General features: G+C 44.4%; 1 protein-coding gene across 1 annotated transcript in view; it reads left to right on the top strand.

The window, feature by feature from the left end:
- LOC144752662 (pendrin-like) overlaps nt 1-17530 on the top strand; it is a 928614-nt gene that overhangs the window by 296431 nt on the left and 614653 nt on the right. The window contains exon 3 of the mRNA XM_078640532.1: nt 11920-12099. The gene's annotated coding sequence lies outside the window, so the exon portion shown is untranslated. The remainder of the gene's footprint in view (nt 1-11919; nt 12100-17530) is intronic.

Genomic DNA, 17530 nt, shown 5'->3' with positions numbered 1-17530 from the left:
GTGGTGACACAGGTACTCTTGCACCATGGTGCAAGGATATCTGTGTCATGTGGAGTTTGTTTTTGTGCAGGAAGACACACCTTCCTGCACAAAAACAATCAGTGAAGGCATTTTTCTCCTTCAATGTATGATGTGCAACGCAGCGTATATTGAAAGAGAAAAAATGAGGAGAAATGAAAACAATTCTCCTTGTTGAGCCTTGCCACACCAATTGGAGAATGGTGCAGCATTCACACACATGTCCAGATTTATGATTTCTGATGAATCTGGAGATGTGTGTTGTTATATGAGTGTTCTGTGGAAACACACACAGCAACATCTACACCTATAGAACGCCCCTTCAACGCAAAGTGGTGTGTATGATGAGGTCGTATTTAAATGGAAAAGAAAAGATACACAAAGTGCCTTGTCCTCTCCTTGTAAATATGAATGAGTGTCTTGCGCCATCACTCTGTTACAAAAAGTGACATATTGTTGGCACAGGATGCTTCTAAATTTGCCCCATAAGTGCTTAGGTATTGGCAGACTGTTACCATAAGAACATATTGCTAATTCATTGTTTGAAAAATTGTATGAGAGTGACAGGACGTAAGCACAGAGAAATACATCTCCAAAGATGCTCAAAGAAGAATGATTGAAATGATTGCAGTCCTTCAATAGGTACAAAGCGAAATGTTATGAACCAATCAAATCTTTTTTTTCAGGTTACATGGGATCCTATGAAAGAGTAATTCTAAAACTACATAGGTATAAACTAGGTATTTTGAAGACTGTATTAATACTTTGTAGCTTTAAATTGACTTGTACTAGGGTTAGTGGCTAGGCCAATCCTTAACTGACTAATAAGTAGAGTAGTCTCAGTATTGCAAACAGAGAACAAGATATATTTATAAGTACTTAGGTTTTGACAAAGTTATAGGACATGTTTATAGAGTGGTGAAGGGAAGGGATGGGGCCTCATGTGACATGTGCAAACACTCTCTGTGATGTGTTTTAAGTTGAGGAATTTAGTCTCTTTTAATCCTGAATGTACCTGGGTTCTACTAGCCCACCATGTCTCTCTATTGAACACATACAGCTGTGTTCCAGAGAGGTGGTCCGAAACCATGTCCCATTATATACCACTCTGCAATGCAACTCTCTGGCACTTTCTGCACATATCTGGTGGGTTAGTTGGCCCCCAGGGACACTCAGTATTCGAGGTAACTTTATCCCGTAACTTAAAATGCCCATAGAGCATCTTTCCACACATATCTACTCCGTCCATCCCCCCTTTCTTCACCAGTGTGCGAACACAGCCCATTGTTCATATTAATACTTAGTTAATCTTACCTTCACAGTAATAGAAATAAAAAACGCTATACATTTTTTTCCAGTTTTTTATAATTTAAATTTCTGAATATTTCAAATTTCAGAATTAGGATCTGTGAAAGAGAAGAAAAAATACAGTTATATTATATAATATTATATTTTTTACAACACATAATTTTAACATTTTATAAATTATTTTCTTTGCCTTTTTTGCTGTTCTCAGGACATATTGAATTTCACTAGAAACAGTGATTTAAATCGTACTCATCACATAACAGCGGGCAAAAATAAACAATCAATAAGATTGTTTAAAAAAAAACTGCATCTAACATATTTATCATATACCCAGCTATATCTGAACATTCCACAAAAACGACATCTTCAATAACAAACCATATAATACAAATCCCACATATGTAAAATGCTTTCTTCTAAGAGAAATTTCTTACTTGAATATCAAAGAACTCAAATAATAATACGATGAACAATTATTTTTAATTTTCATACACTGTAAATAATATCCTTTAAAATGTGCAAGAAAAAGTCCTTAATTCAAATATTTACTTTTCCTCTAGGCCAAATAGTATTCTTGAAATCCTTTATATTGAAATTGTCCAATAGTAATCGTATTAATACATATTAATAAATTCCTCAGAGGCCGAATTATGTTCCTAAAACTTTGGCTTTAATAATATTATGTAGGAATTTGGTAATTCGCTGGGCAAACGTTGTTTAAAAACCAACTGAGCATCATTACAATATGTCCATCCTTTATTGCATTTTAAATAGGCAGTGTAATGTCCAGATGTTGTTGAAGAACCATCATGGAAAATTATTGCTACTGCTACGAAGGTTCTTCCTGATACTGATAGTTAACTTGCTGCAAAATGTTTTATTAAAGTTTCCAATTTTCTTCCATCAGCTGTACAACGTTACATCATTAAAATTATATATTGTCCATATCTTTCCATAAAAAATGTTTTTTTATAACTCTTTTTATTGAAAAAGCATCAGTTAAATCACATTACAGAGGGTCAATCAAAGCATCCGGGTATACATTAGGGGGCAGCAAATTAAACAACGTTCATGCTTGTATGGGAACTTCAAGGGGAAGGGGGATCGTCTAAAATAGCAGACAGGGGTGGTGTACAAATTCCCCCTCTGTAGTCATTCCAAGGCCCCCAAATTAATGCCCATTTTCGAGGTCATCCCCTTGCAAGATACACAGTTTTCTCCCTGAACATGCACTAATCCAAATTGTTTTCCCACACTTCCAGGGTAGGTGGTTGGCTAGCACCCCACAGTTGAACGATATTTCGCTTAGCAATCATGCATCCCAAAGTAGCCCATTTCATCTGCGAGGTATTCAAGTCAGTTGGCTCCCAGATATTAAGTAAGCTCCTCCACGCCTTTAGTGAGAGAGTGACCCCAAGGACTTTATGTATGGTATCATGTATATTGCGCCAATATGTGTTAATAAGCTCACATTCCCAGATGATATGCATAAATGAACCCACTTGACCACATTGACATTTGCATAGCCCCCTATCTGAGAGCCCCATATGCACCAACCTCGGTCCCGTGATGTAAATCCTGTGGAGAATTTTGAGCTGAACTAATCGCAAGTGTGCAGACATTGCAACCTCCCTAGGGGAGGACACCGCTGTCTGCCAATCCTCCTCATCCAGCTCTATTCCGTCCTGCGTCCATTTATCTCTCAGTGCCTCCAAAGGATCAGGTTTGTGATTGATCAATTTCTTATAAATCAAGGAGATAGTTTTATCGGGCAGGTATCCGTCTAGTATCCTGTCCTCCAGGGGGTACGCCTCTGGTAGCTCCGAGTCTCCGGTAAGCACGGAGAGAAGGGAGTGACAAATCTGTCCATACCGGAAGTATTCGGATTCCTCAAGGTTATATTCCACCTTCGTGTCCTCAAATGATTTGATTCCCCCCCTGCGCCAAATATCTTTAATCGTGTAAATTCCTATGAGATCCCACTTTTCGAAGCCTTTCGTCTTCCAGAGCGAGCCCAATTGTTCCGAATCCCACAGCGGGGTGGCCATAGTCAGTTTGTTCTTCCAGCCCAGTGCACCCGTGGCCACGTGCCAAACCTTGACCGTTTGATTAGTCGGCCCGTTAATGCCAGTTTATTGGGTCGTGAATATAAAGCTCTGCTATACCTACCCCCAGGGAGAAGCCATTTATCCATGGCATACCCAGGGTCATCAATCCGTCCATATGTGCAATGACTGATTGCAGCCATCTGGGACGCCCAGTAATATCTTCTATTATCCCGGAGGGATATGCCTCCATCATACCAGGAGAGTGTTAATTTGTGCAAAGTGATACGGGGCCGACCCTCCCACAACAAATTCCGCTGTAGGCTCTCTATCTCACCAAAGTATCTAGATGGCACCACATCCAGGGTATTTTGCATGGTATAGAGAAGACGGGAGAGGGTCATCATTTTAAAGAGGGCTGCCCTTCCCAACAGTGAGAGAGGAAGTTTCTTCCAATTGGTAACATCACTCTTAAGTCTTTTGAGAGGAAGAAGAAGATTTCGGGAATATCTAAGCGAGAAATCCAATGAAACAAAAATTCCCAAATATTTGAACCCCTCTTTGTTAACCTGTATAGGACAGTTTCTTAGAGGGGCAGGGGGGTCTCCTTTCAATACATAGAGCAGGGACTTCCCCCAATTGATGGAAAGCCCCGGGTTTCTCCCAAAGGAAGCCAGGACGTCAAAGATCACAATAAGAGATTTACACGGTGAGGTCAGGTAAAGCAGTATGTCATCTGCGTATAGTGATATACGGTCCTCCCAGTCAGGGGTCCACTGCAGACCCCTGATCGAAGGCTTCCAGCGTATCCAGGCGGCCAAGGGCTCAAGGGCCAGTGAGACTAGCAAAGGAGACAGTGGGCAACCCTGACGGGTGCCCCGTCCCAGCAAGAAGGGAGCCGAAGCTCTATTATTCACTACTACTTGAGCTAACAGCTCTGAGTCCAACAGATGCACCCATCCAATAAACCCTGGGCCAAACCCAAACTTCGCCGAAACTGCCCACAAGTAATGCCATTCTATTGTGTCAAATGCCATTTTTGCGTCAAGTGACGCAATTATGGCTGGCTCCTGTAAAGTGTGAGCCCTGGCCAACACCCCGTGTAGTCTGCGCAAGTTTAGAGCAGTGTTCCTATGGGGCATAAAGCCCGACTGATCGGGGTGTACCAGATCGCTGATGTCTTTTACCAATCTATTTGCCAGGAGCTTGGCTATGATCTTCGGCTCGGCGTAAAGGAGTGAAATGGGCCTGTAGGAGGCACAGCTTGTTTTAATCTTTCACTCCTTATGGATCACTACTATTGAAGCAATTCTTTGATCTCTAGGGAGAATCCCTGCCTCCCTGGACTCCATGAACATTTCCTTCAGATAAGGCGTGAGTTTATCAGGTTTGAGCTTATAAAGTTCAATGGGCAGGCCGTTGGGGCCCAGTGCCTTACCGGAGTTCCACGAACGAATGGCCAGGGCAATCTTGTCCTCCGTCATCTCACTGTCCATAAACTGACGATCATCCAGGGAAAGACGCGGTAGCTGTATATGTCGAAGCAATAAATGGGAATCAGCTTCCGCGCAGAAAGATGCCGATGTATATACAGCCTGGAAGTACGCAGCGAATGCGTTTACTATCTCCTGCGTTCAATAAGTCGCATCCCCTCCTCTGTAAGAAGTTCAGGGACCAACCGGCAAGCCCAATCTCTCTTATCCAGCCATGCAATAAGCTTCCCTGCCTTATCCCCCAGCTCGTACAATCTGCCTTGTTGCTCCCTACCCAGAGCCTTAGCTCTGTCAGTGACCAATGCCCTGTAGTCAGGCTGTTTTAAGCTTAGCTGATGAAGCTTAGCCTGTGTAACTTCCTGCTCCAGATCACCCTCTAGTCTGCTGATATCAGTTTCCAATTCCACTACTTCCCTCTGTTTCTCCTTCTTAGTTCCCGCTATTGCAGACAGTGTGTGGCCCCTGATAACTGTCTTAAAGGCCTCCCATAGGGACCCAGGTGAAGATACCGAACCCATATTGTTGGCAAAGTAATCATGTTGGGGTTATGCAAATACCATGAATTTATTGGAGCCACCCTTCCCGCCGTGCCCCGGGTGATGACAATGTTAATCCAGAGTTGAGAATGATCTGATATGCCTCTGGCTAAGTGTGTAACCTTCGCTATATTCAAAGCTTGTGCAGTGGGGACCAAACAGTAGTCCAGGCGCTAGACACTATTATGTGTCCCAGAGTGGAACGTGTACTGTTTTTGATCTTTGTGTAGTAACCTCCAAGTATCGACCAGTCCCATTGCGTCTATAAAGTCCGGCAGCCACCGCATCGCCCTCCCCGTGTCTTTTGGGGGATACCTGTCCATCACACCCGAGACAACTGCGTTAAAGTCGCCTCCCAGGAGTAATAGCCCCTCAGGGAGCGAAAGTAGGACTGTCCCCAGATCTGCTAGTGTTGTGCCTTGTAACCCCGGCGGAACATAAACAGACAAAAAGGTTATATGTTGTCCCTCCCACATGCCCGAGGCTCCAATATATCTTACTCTCCCATCTTCCCATGTGGAGGACACTGCCAGCGGAAATGTTTTACGGATAAAGATCCCCACTCCCCTTGAGCCTGACGTAAATCCAGAATGTGCTATTAACTTGTACCCCATTCTGTGCAGAGCATTGCATGAGTTCCCAATAAGATGCGTCTCTTGAAGCAGGACCACATCCGGTGCCTGTCTTTCAAGGAATTGAAGAACTACACTTGTTTTGATCTTATCCCCTAACCCATTAACGTTCCAACTTAATACTTTTATGTCACTACCCACCATCGTCCACCCGGTACCTCCAGTGCGCCCCCACATTTCGTCTGTTGGAACAGGATTTTGTGTTGATGCAACAAACCAATCAACGTTTAAACCCAACCTCCTCCCCCAAAATCCCCCCACCCCGCTGCCCTGCCCGCTGGGCTTCAAACTGCCCTTAAAAGATGCAGAGTGCCTGTCGCCCCTAATGATTCAAAGAAAGAAAAAAAGGAGGGAGGTTTCGGCTTCACCGCCCCCACCTCAGACCCCCTTCTAATATAAGTAAATCCCCCCCAAGCCCCTACTCCCAACAACACCCCAAACTACTAAAAAATCTCACGGAAGTTCCATGGCCCTACGGCCACCAATACCTGACAGATTCTACCACACATCAAAATTGTAAACCGTATTATTCACGTTCCACATCAACTGCCTGGAGATCATGGCGGGCTCCACCGCTATCCGTTGCTGGACCAGGAACAGGGCTCATTTCTGCATCCTTCTAAAGATGGACAACGTGGCAGCTGTTAGCTACATAAACCACCTGGGTGGGACTCGCTCCACGGCTCTGGTGGATTTGGCCAAGGACTTCTGGGAGTTTTGCCTGTCCCATCACATTTCGGTGATAGTGGAGCATCTCTCTGGAGTAGCCAACCAGGTGGCCGACTGGCAGTCCAGACATCTTCAAGACATGAGTCTTTGGAAACTGTTCCCCCCCTATGTTCCGAGCCCTTCAGGATCAGTGGGGACCCTTCTCCGTCGACCTATTTGCGTCTCGTCTTGACCACCAGCTTCCCAGGTATTTCAGCTGGAGACCGGACCCAGGCGCGAAGGCCACAGACTCGTTCCACCAGGATTGGTATCTGGAACGGGGTTCTGCCTTTCCCCCCTTTGCCATGATAATGCAATTGACAACTCAGGTCAGGTGGCAGATGGCAGAGCTAGTGGTGATCACCCTGGTCTGGAGAGTGCAAGCATGGTTTCCAGCTCTAATGGAACTTTCTTGGGCTTCTCCAATCCTCCTAATCCCTCGCCCTCATCTCCTGACCGATCCAGCGGGCAACTAACATCCCCTTATAGTGAACGACTCCCTACCCCTGATGGCATGGAGGATTACCGGGCTTAATGGAAAGTCCCGGGACATTCGAGACACACTGCAGAGCTCCTCTCCCCAGTGTGGGCAGATGGTACGGTTAAACGTTACCTGTCAGCCTGGTCTCAGTGGATGGGTTGGTGTCTGCAGCGGGGTCTTGATCCTGTGGGCGCAGACGTTGTCCACATCCTGAACTTTTTGGCTCATTTAGCTTCAGATGGCTTGGCGTACAGGACAATTAATACCTTCCTGTCTGCAATCGCTGCCGGGCATGCTGTGGTGGCAGATCACCCGGTGGGGGACCAACTGCTGGTGAAGAAACTGCTACACGGTATCTGACTTTCTCTCCCTCTAGAACCGCGATATTCAGTACTCTGGGATGTCAACAATGTTTTGCATCTACTATCCAAATGGCCTAGCAATAAGTACTTGTTGCGCAAGCAACTATCGTCCCAACTGGCCATGTTGCTTTGCTTGGATTCCTGTAGACGAGTTTCGGATGTCAGGACCCTGGACATTTCTGGGAGATCGTTCACTCCGGACGGGGTCACCTGCCACGTTTCCCGTCGTACCAAATGCCAGTCACGGGTTATTTCCTACCCGCCCTCCCCTGGATCATCTGGCATGGATACAAAGGTTTTCGGAGCACACTCCGTGAAAGGTGCCATGGCATCAAAGTCTTTCATGCTAGGAGCTTGCTTGGAGGACATTTTGAATGCCCCCGACTGGTAGTTGGACTCAACCTGCAAGAGGTTTTACTTTAAGCTTTGAACTACCCTAATCCTCGCCTCCGGGTCCTGGCATAGAATGAAAAATATCCTAGCTTTCGTAAGAGAAAGTTTCAATTCTATTAAGGAACCGGATTAGCCTGCCCTCAGGGAAAACCTGGACCCACCGGGTTGGTCAGACATGCATCAGACGTATGTAAAGCGTTTTCCTGGTCGGTCATTTGTTTTCTATAATGCTGTGTACAATAGCCTTTTCGCATGCAAGATATTATTACCTCTTTTCTACCCATAGGTGCAGAGTCCTCGAAGCAGGACTAAGGATCTTCCGTAGTTTGCTGTGTCGCAGGAAGGAAGAAGAAGTCCAGCAGGGATCGTTGGCAGTTATCGTACCTGAAGGCGCCTGATACGTTTTTAGACTCTAACACAAACTTGATGGTTTTGTCTCTAAGCTTCATGGAAAATGAAGTCTTTGTTGGTGTTTACTGTTGGTTTTGAATGGCTGCTGGTTAAATTAAAGACAAAAGAACAGCCTAATCCTCGCCTCCGTGTCCTTAATAGAAGAGAAACATCCGTTACGAAAGCTAGGAAATGTTTCATTACCCACTACACCATAAACTCTAACCTTGATAAGATAATTGACAACAACTCATAGTTCGGGCCCATAGAAACTCTAAAACCACTTACAAATCATAAAGCCCTCCAATAGATCTTGGTAAGAGCTAATAGGGACTTAGATAATTAGAGACAGAAGCCATTCCTTCTTGAGGACTTGTAATGAAGAAATGCCTATCTAGAAACAATGAATCAATAACTAAAACTTGTCCATGATATTTATCAATGAGTAAAAAAAACTCAATATTTTTATCAAGGCACTTTTATCTAAGCATCAAAATGAATGGTCAAACACAATAATGCATTTGAACTTTTAGTACCTGAATTTCATTTCACCATATAATCACAGGTTTAAGCAAAGATACATCAGATCAAATAACTGGCGTGAGAGGAGAGAGAAAATAAACAGACATTGCAAATACAGTATGCAATTTTAGAGCTAAATGAACCAAAATGTAGTCGTAGAATATTGGAACCAAAACGAGAGATGAACTAATGCACAGCGTGCAATATTCTGAATAGTCTACCCTTCAGCCAAAAGGTGTAGCTTGCTCACCTTAACAAACTAAGGAAGTGCAGGAGGAAATCAGGAGAGTTCAGTTCAGGATAGTCAGAGTTTGGACCAACAGCATGTCACGCCCAAAAATTGCAAGGAAAGTAGCCGCCAAATATACTTTTCCCATGAAGTTTTTACACCGCGAAAATTTTCCCAACTCCAGCCCACAAATATAACTTCTTGCACACTCTCCATAATTCCATTGGTTGAGATCAATGGTTTGATTGTGGAATGACCATTCTTCAGCTCAAATCATCCGGAACTTACCCTTAATATCATTGTTCTCTGTTCAGTTATTCTTAAGAATGTACAATATTTATTTTCACCTCGAAAGTAGGAAATACATTTGCAACACAACATGTCCACACTGTCGCTTTGGCCGAGTTGGCTTGCAACAAAGTTGACACAATTATTCATAGAGAGAGAATATTCAGACTGTACGAAGGAAACTTCAGTGATTGTACTTGTAACTAAAACAAATTATGCCAGCATTTTATTATTTTTCGAAGAAAATAATGGAGGACAAATTACATTTCTCTAAGGACTACAGTTTAAGGACATGATACATTCGTAAGGCCAATTTGGGAAAATCAAAAGAGTGTTAACTTTAAAACACTTGAAGAAAACATCAACGCATAGGAATCTATTATAACTAACATTACACTATTTTCATAAGCATAGTTTAATCATATTTCATTAATAAACAAAACAATTCACATTTTCATATCTACATTAAGACAATATAGCGAACTCATTTCAATAGAGAAATCTTTTCAAAACATATTTGCTAGAAATGACCACCGCATTATTATTTTTCACAATATAATCATGACATATTTGTAGTCATTTTTTCTTTCTCTCTCTCGTAAATCTCTCAGATTCACCAGTTCGCAACCCTTCTGCATGCTTTTACGAGGCAGTTTCAGAACTTCTTTGTGTTTAATGAGACACAATGTTAGTCATGTTTTTTCTTTTAAGTACGTTAGTAATTCACACAATAATGAGCAGGATATGATCAAGCAAAATCATTCTTAAATAATCATAACCCATCAACTGCTACTTGTTGCCTTGAATGCCTCAAACTCCACAGAGACCAAGATTTTCAACGGACCCCTGGATTCGCCTGTCCAACGACGTCGAACAGAAAGCCTGACTTAAGCTGCAAGGGACCCTGCTGACCTCACGTTTGACGAGAAAAAGAGCAAGAAATGTGAAGTGTGAAGGTGAAATCTTGACCAAGACCAGCCTGGTGTCCGTATCCACACAGACTTCCATTGCGATCAGCCTGAAGCTTTGACTTTGCCTCAGACCCTCTCATTGGAGGCTCATAGACTACCGCTAAGAGTGAAAAGCAGTGATTTACAATCTTTTTAAAACTTCTCCAAACATTTTGGAGTAAAAAGTCATGATTAATTAAAACCTTGCAAAAAATCATAACTTCTGCTCCCTTCTTTGGGTTTTTGTAAGATAAGATAATTTTTTTTATTGTTTCAAGTTATTTCAAACCATCAATGAATATAAAAAAAAAATCTGCTTAAAAGTAATAAAACTGCGCAAAAATATAATATAGCTTCATCAATTTATACATATAGGATCTCATAACAGCCATGATTAGTCGGGTGCATAGTGAGCTCCATTGCAAGTCTAATCCACTAAAGTGCAAGGTGCGATGTTATACATCAAATTGATTCGGACACACTTCAAGCCCTGGGACTGGGTGTTGTGTTGAGGTCAAAATGAAAATCGAGTGGGGTGACCTAAAATTGCCGGGCGGCTAAAAAAGATTAAAACAATTTTCAGAAGCCCTAACAAATTCAATGTTATTCTCAAGCAATTGGAATATCCAGTAAAAGAAAAGTGATGGAAGCAACGTCTCAGCGCTTAAATTTGAGGTTTGCTAGGCTTCCAGGGCTTAACAGCTCTTTGGCAGTAGATTCAGTAGCTTCAGTGCTTCTCTAAGGAATTTCATGTATCTTACTGATAGCTGCGAATCTACATCACTCAGACACTAAGTTATGGCCATGTTGCATTGTCTTATGCTGATTTTGCGGAACAGTGGTTTCAGCATCTTAACTTTTTTGGGGCTTGACACCCGTATAATATGTGAGACAGGCTTTCCTTCTTGTAATTACATAAGAAGCAGATGTGTTTTGTTGATCCGGTAAGCAACCACATTTTTGGCCTTCTAGGGGAATTAAACTGCACCCCAGCCTTCATTACATTTTTGTATTTTGGTGTCTATTTAAAGGAAAAAATATATTTTATTTTTGTAAATTGCAGTGTTTTTTTTCAATTGTGTCTTGTTTTTTACTTACTGATACCGATACATGCTTTACACCTGTTTCTCTTTGAGTTAAACCTGACAGCTCTATGCCACAGCTACCCAAGACTAAGCTACGGCTTGATTTAAGGAAACCGAACTGGACCTCATACAGTTTAGTGCCAATATTACTTGATGAGATCTCACAACCACTCAAATTAATAATCCACTTTTCTCAGCGGTGGAATGATGATGAGCTTTAATAAAAATGGCTAAAACAACGTTATTTTATACTTCCACATTTGTTTGTTGATTCCTGTTAGTCAGACTTCATGAATAGATGGATAGATTAGACTGCAGTAATATTCAGATCCTTTACTTGGTGCTGCGATTCATCGGTCAAGAGGTGTTTACATCTGTATTGCTTGTTGTTTATTGTTGTGATGACCTTAGTAATGTGTCTATGCTTATTTTCATTTTGAGAATTTTCACGTTGATTACTCTTTGCATTTTCCTCTCAGTTATCATTTGGAAGAGTTGGATTCAAATATGGATAACCCAATGATGGAAGAGATCAGGCTAAGGGTTTTCGGATATAACGTGAGCAGGAATGTTTACAGCGAAGAGGAGTTACAGAGGCTTCATATAAGATCTCCACCACCACCATCAAATATCTGGGAAAAGCTGATGTCAAATTGCTGGTGAGAGTCAAGGCTGATATTTAAACGGCTCAGTGAGAGTTAATGCACTCTAACCCTTTGTTTCTAAGCACATTTTCAGCCAAGTACTGTGCAGATGCTCACACAGAGCCAAGTGATCTTTCAAAATTCTTAATTTGTTGATTAGAAAACCTTTGTTGATTAAGAATCCTCATACTCAGGTGTGTGTCTGTGTGTGCTTTCTGCCTCCTGGATATTGTGTGTGGGCCCGATTCACAGAACTGACTTAAGACAAAATCCTAAACTTACCACTTTTGGTATTCACAGAAGGCATTTAGTAGCAGTAAAGTTAGGATTTTGTCTTAAGTCTGTCCTAAGTTTGTCTTAAGCCTATCTTAAGTCTGTCTTAAGTCTGTCCTAAGTTTGCCTTAGGTTTGCCTTAAGTTTGTCTTAAGTCTGTCTTAAGTCTTTCTTAAGTCTGTCTTAAGCCAAACGTAAGACAAAATCTTAAATTTACTACTACTAAATGCCTTCTATGAATACCAAAAGTAGTAGGACAGACTTATCCAGTATTATAGGTGTCTTTCATAGATTCACATGCCTGAATCATTCCCCGTCGTCGAGACGAGAGTCTCCGGTACATAGAAAAGTAATGTCCTATAGACATATATAGAGAAAAGTAGGCCTAAGGGCCTCCCCTTAGTAGCCTATCTATGTCCTTTTGTAAAAAGGACCAAACTCTAGAAGAGAGCCAATCAGCTTACACCTCCCTCTAGAACCTTCATGACAGGAACCTCAGTCTCTCATATTTTCTACCGCACGTTGTGCTAAGGGAGTCTCCACCTGAGTTCTCCTCAAGTTTCCTTTCTTCAACCTTATTTCTTCACAACTTTGGATTATTCTCTTCAAATTTGGCCATGGCTGACCCTGAGAAGAAGGGTGTCTTCAGGGCATGTACTTCTTGTGGGAAAAAGAGGTTACATGTGGACGACCAGCATAAGACATGTTTATATTGTCTCTATCCGGACCATTCATCAAAAGACTGCAAGATTTGTAGAACCTTTTCTACAAAGACGCTAAAGGACAGAGAAGGGCGCCTTTTACTCTGGCTTAACAGGCTCAAGACCAGGGACAATCTGGAGTCTTCAGAAGAAGATGAGTATTCCTCTGTTTCTTCTAAATTGTCTTTAAAAAGGCCAAGGGTGGCTTCCCCTAGCCCTGCAGACGCTCCTCTAAAGAAGGCTGTCAAGAAACCTTCTGAGGCAAAGTCTTCAGTGTCAGACAAGGAGGCTCACTCCTTCAAAAAGCCAGCGCCGTCGACGACGACATCGTCGACGCCCTCATCGGCGCATAAGAAAGCTGTGTCTCCCGTCTACGTTTCCACATCAACGACGACGGTATTGACGACGACGGCATCGTCGACGTTTTCTTCGTCAACGACGACGACACTCTCATCGATGGCCGGTAAGCCTGTGTCGTCGATTATTCTCATTAAAAAGTCGTCGACGGCTCCAGCGCCGACGCCTGTGTCGATGTCGAGTAGAGCACCGTTGACATCCGTGCCGTCGACGAAGTCATCGTCGTTGACGAGTGTACCGTCGACGAAGGAATCGGCGACGAAGAAGATGCCGACGACAGTGGCGTCGACGACGAAAGCAAAGCCGATAGAGCTACAATCGTCCAGCACACCGTCGACGAAGACGTCGTTGACGCCTCAATGGAAACATTCGACGACGGTTCCATCGTCGATGAGGCAAACACAGGAAATGCCATCTGGGGACAAGGGGTCACCCAGGGTCCTGCCGTCGACGAGCACTTCCATGGTAAAGAGCTCAAAAAAGGCAATTACGCCAGAGTTAACATCCCCGAGTAGAGTGCAGGGATTGCCGCCATCTTGTCTCCTGCAGGATGAGGAGTCGGATGAAGAGTATGACACACAGGCGACGAGCCCATCCCATCTAGTGGTCAAATGCCAGAGCACTGATGAGGATTTTGATGATGTGGAGGTGACACAAGAGCATGAGGTTCAACAAACGGTTCAGACTCACGGTATGCCCATGGTATGTCTGCCAGCGTCTATAGTGTCTGATTTACAATTTTTGATTCAAGATTACAAATAACGATTATCAGAGTCCTCAGCACCAGCTAGGCTAGGCAGCCTCCTCCAGCAGTGGGGACAACTCCGTCTCCACGACCCAGACCGCCGGCATTGGTAATACATCATGAAAGGGAGCAGATACAAGATCCTTCATCATCGGACGATGAGGAAGGACAACATGAAGAGGGGGAAATACAGGATGACCCTTCCTATCACGATGACGGTGATGACTACATAATTTCTTCTCCTGCATCCCCGGAGCCCGCTACCTCAGGTTTACCTCCGGCGGACATAGGAGGGTTCCACAATCTGATGGAGAGAGCAGCCAAGAGGTTCCACATGACAATGGAGTCTCAGGAAACTGACTGTTTCCTTTATGATTTTAAAGAGCCACTTAAAAGGACAACCAGATCGATTCCAATAATTGATCATATTTGGAAAGAAGGCCTGCAGTTGATGCAGACTCCAGCCTCGGTTTCTGCACTGGTTCCACGGCTGAACAAAAAATACAAGGCCCCAACATCAGCGCCAGCCTGCCTTACAGGGCATCCCAAACCAGACTCTGTGGTTACACAGGCAGAGCAGAAAAATTCCAGGAATCCCTCCTCTCCACTCACAGCTCCTCCAGATAAAGAGGGCAGGAAACTGGACAGTATTGGAAAGCGTTTTTCCACCACCTCGGCAATGACAGTAAAGGCTGCCAATTCGATTGCGCTGCTGGGAAGATATAATAGACACAGCTGTGGGCCGACATCGCTCCGTATTTATCGGAGCTGCCAGAAGCCACGAAGGAGGAAGTCCAAGCCCTACTTCTAGAAGGCCAATCTTCGGCCTCTGAATTAATAGACTGTGCTCTAGATGTGGCAATGACTGGTTTCAGACAGCTAGCAGGTGCAGCTGTCCTGCGTAGACAGGGGTGGCTCAAATCTACCTCATTTCGGCAGGAGGTGCAATCTAAGGTCCTGGACATGCCTTACGACGGACAACACCTGTTTGGAGCCAACATAGACGAGGAGCTACAAACAATAAAGAAGGACACGGACACTGCGAGATTACTCTGTACTCTGCAATTTAGGAACCAGTCCTTTCGTGGGAACAGAGGCAGAGGACAGCCCTCCTACAGAGGCAGTTATCAGAATAGATCATCGTACTCTTACAGCCAAGGCAAGTCACAATACCAACCTCGCCAGCAACAGCAGGGCAGACAATCCTCCTTTGGAAGATCCAATTTCAGAGAAAAGAACCAACGGAAGGCCACTGGCGGACGCCAATGACCTACTCCTACAGCCAGTCCATCCCTCATCCCCTTCTTTGAAGATTGGAGGAAAATTGACCCAATTCATCAACAATTCGAGGAGGATAACAACGGACCGGTAGGTCCTCCAGTTAATTCAATTTGGACACTCTATAGAATTTAACACTATCCCTCCAACAACCCCTCCTCGCCCAATGCCCCACAAAAACCTGCGATTGCTTCTTTAAGAAATCTCCATTATGTTACAGAGAGGAGCTATAGAGCGAGTACCACCAGCTCACAAGGGGAGAGGGTTTTACTCCCGCTTCTTCCTCGTTCAAAAGAAGGAAAAGAAATGGAGGCCCATTCTAGACCTCAGGGCACTCAAAGCATTCTTAAAAAAGCAATCGTTCTGCATAGTCACGATTCAGGAGATCTTGGGGCTCTTAGAGGAGGGAGACTTCATGACGTCCTTAGATCTGCAGGACTCATATTTTCACGTCCCAGTCCACAAAACTCACAGGAAATTTCTACGATTCGCAGTGGCGGGGCGGCACTATCAGTTCCGCGTCCTACCTTTTGGCCTCAAGTCGGCGCACCGGATATTCACCAAGTGTCTCTCGTCGGTGGCAGCATTCCTCAGACAACATGGCCATCAAGTCTTTCTGTATTTAGACGACTGGCTGGTGAAGGCACCATCCCTAACAGGCGCACTCAAATCCTCCAACGCCTGTTTGAATCTCTTCAAGCACTTGGGTCTAACACAAAATCAAGACAAATCCACTTTACATCCCTCTCGAGTTCTAACTTTCCTCGGAGCGACCCTGGATACAAGAGCTGCGAAGGCTTTTCCATCTCAGGAGAGAAAACGGAAAATCGTCTCTCTGGCCTCAGCTGTGACTTCAAGGAAAACTTTGCCAGTCCGTACCTTCAAATTGCTCTTGGGAATGATGTCCTCGTGCATTCTGCTCATACCACACTGTCGCCTCCGGATGCGTCCACTCCAAGAGGCCTTGTCCAAGCAATGGACGCAATGCACGGGATCGTTCGAAGACTGCATAAAGATCATGATGCAAATCTCCAAGGCATTGCAGTGGAGGAGATCGTTCCAGAACCTCTCACAGGGATTGCCGTTCCTGCTTCCAGCAACTCCTAATGTCATTACGACGGACGCCTCACTGGAAGGTTGGGGAGCAGTCCTGCAGGAATTGCAGATCAGTGGCAGATGGTCGGAACCGGAGACACGGCTCCATATCAACCTGCTGGAGCTAAGAGCAGTCTTTCTAGCCTTGCAATCTTTCTTGCCAAGGATCAAGAACTCCCTTGTGCTCGTCAGGACCGACAACACCACAACGATGCACTACCTGAACAAACAGGGAGGGACGCGTTCGCTAATACTATCTCGCGAATCGCAAAGGATCTGGAGTTGGCTCATTCTCCACAGTGTCTCGTTGAGGGTGGAGTACGTCCCAGGCAAGGACAATGTCATCGCAGACGCCCTAAGCAGACAGAGGTCCTCGACGCACGAATGGGAGCTAGACATAAGAACCGCAAATCACATCTTCTCGAGATGGGGAACACCGCAAATCGACCTGTTTGCGACCAGAGAAAACACCAAATGCCACAGCTTCGCAAGCTGGCATCCCCAGTCAAAGTCTATCGGAAATGCATTTTCCATCGCATGGCGCAACATCTTTGCGTACGCATTTCCGCCATTCCCAATGATTCCCAGAGTCATCAGGAAGATGAAGGCGGAACCATGCACCTTAATTCTGATAGCCCCTTTCTGGCCGAGGCAACATTGGTTCAGGGACCTTCATCGTTTCTCTCTGCGGCCGACGATCCATCTGCATCAACATCCATCTCTGCTCACGATGAGCAACAAGCAGATTCTACATCCGGATCTGAAGTCTCTCAGGTTGTCGGCCTGGCTCCTGAGTACCGAGAATTCAGCAATATGAACATCCCGCAGGATTGTAAAGACATCCTGTCCAAGGCAAGAGCGGACAGCACTAATAAGACTTATTCCCTAAAGTGGAAACGCTTCTGCATCTGGTGTGCGGACAAAGGTCTACGTCCATTTGCCACCACTCCAGAACAAATATTACCCTAATTGCTGCATCTGGCGCAGTCGGGCCTTG

Source organism: Lissotriton helveticus, chromosome 5_1, assembly GCF_964261635.1.
Source record: "Lissotriton helveticus chromosome 5_1, aLisHel1.1, whole genome shotgun sequence".
Lineage (NCBI taxonomy): Eukaryota > Metazoa > Chordata > Amphibia > Caudata > Salamandridae > Lissotriton > Lissotriton helveticus.
Note: the sequence above shows the minus strand (reverse complement) of the source record. Positions and strands in the feature narration are given on the sequence as shown.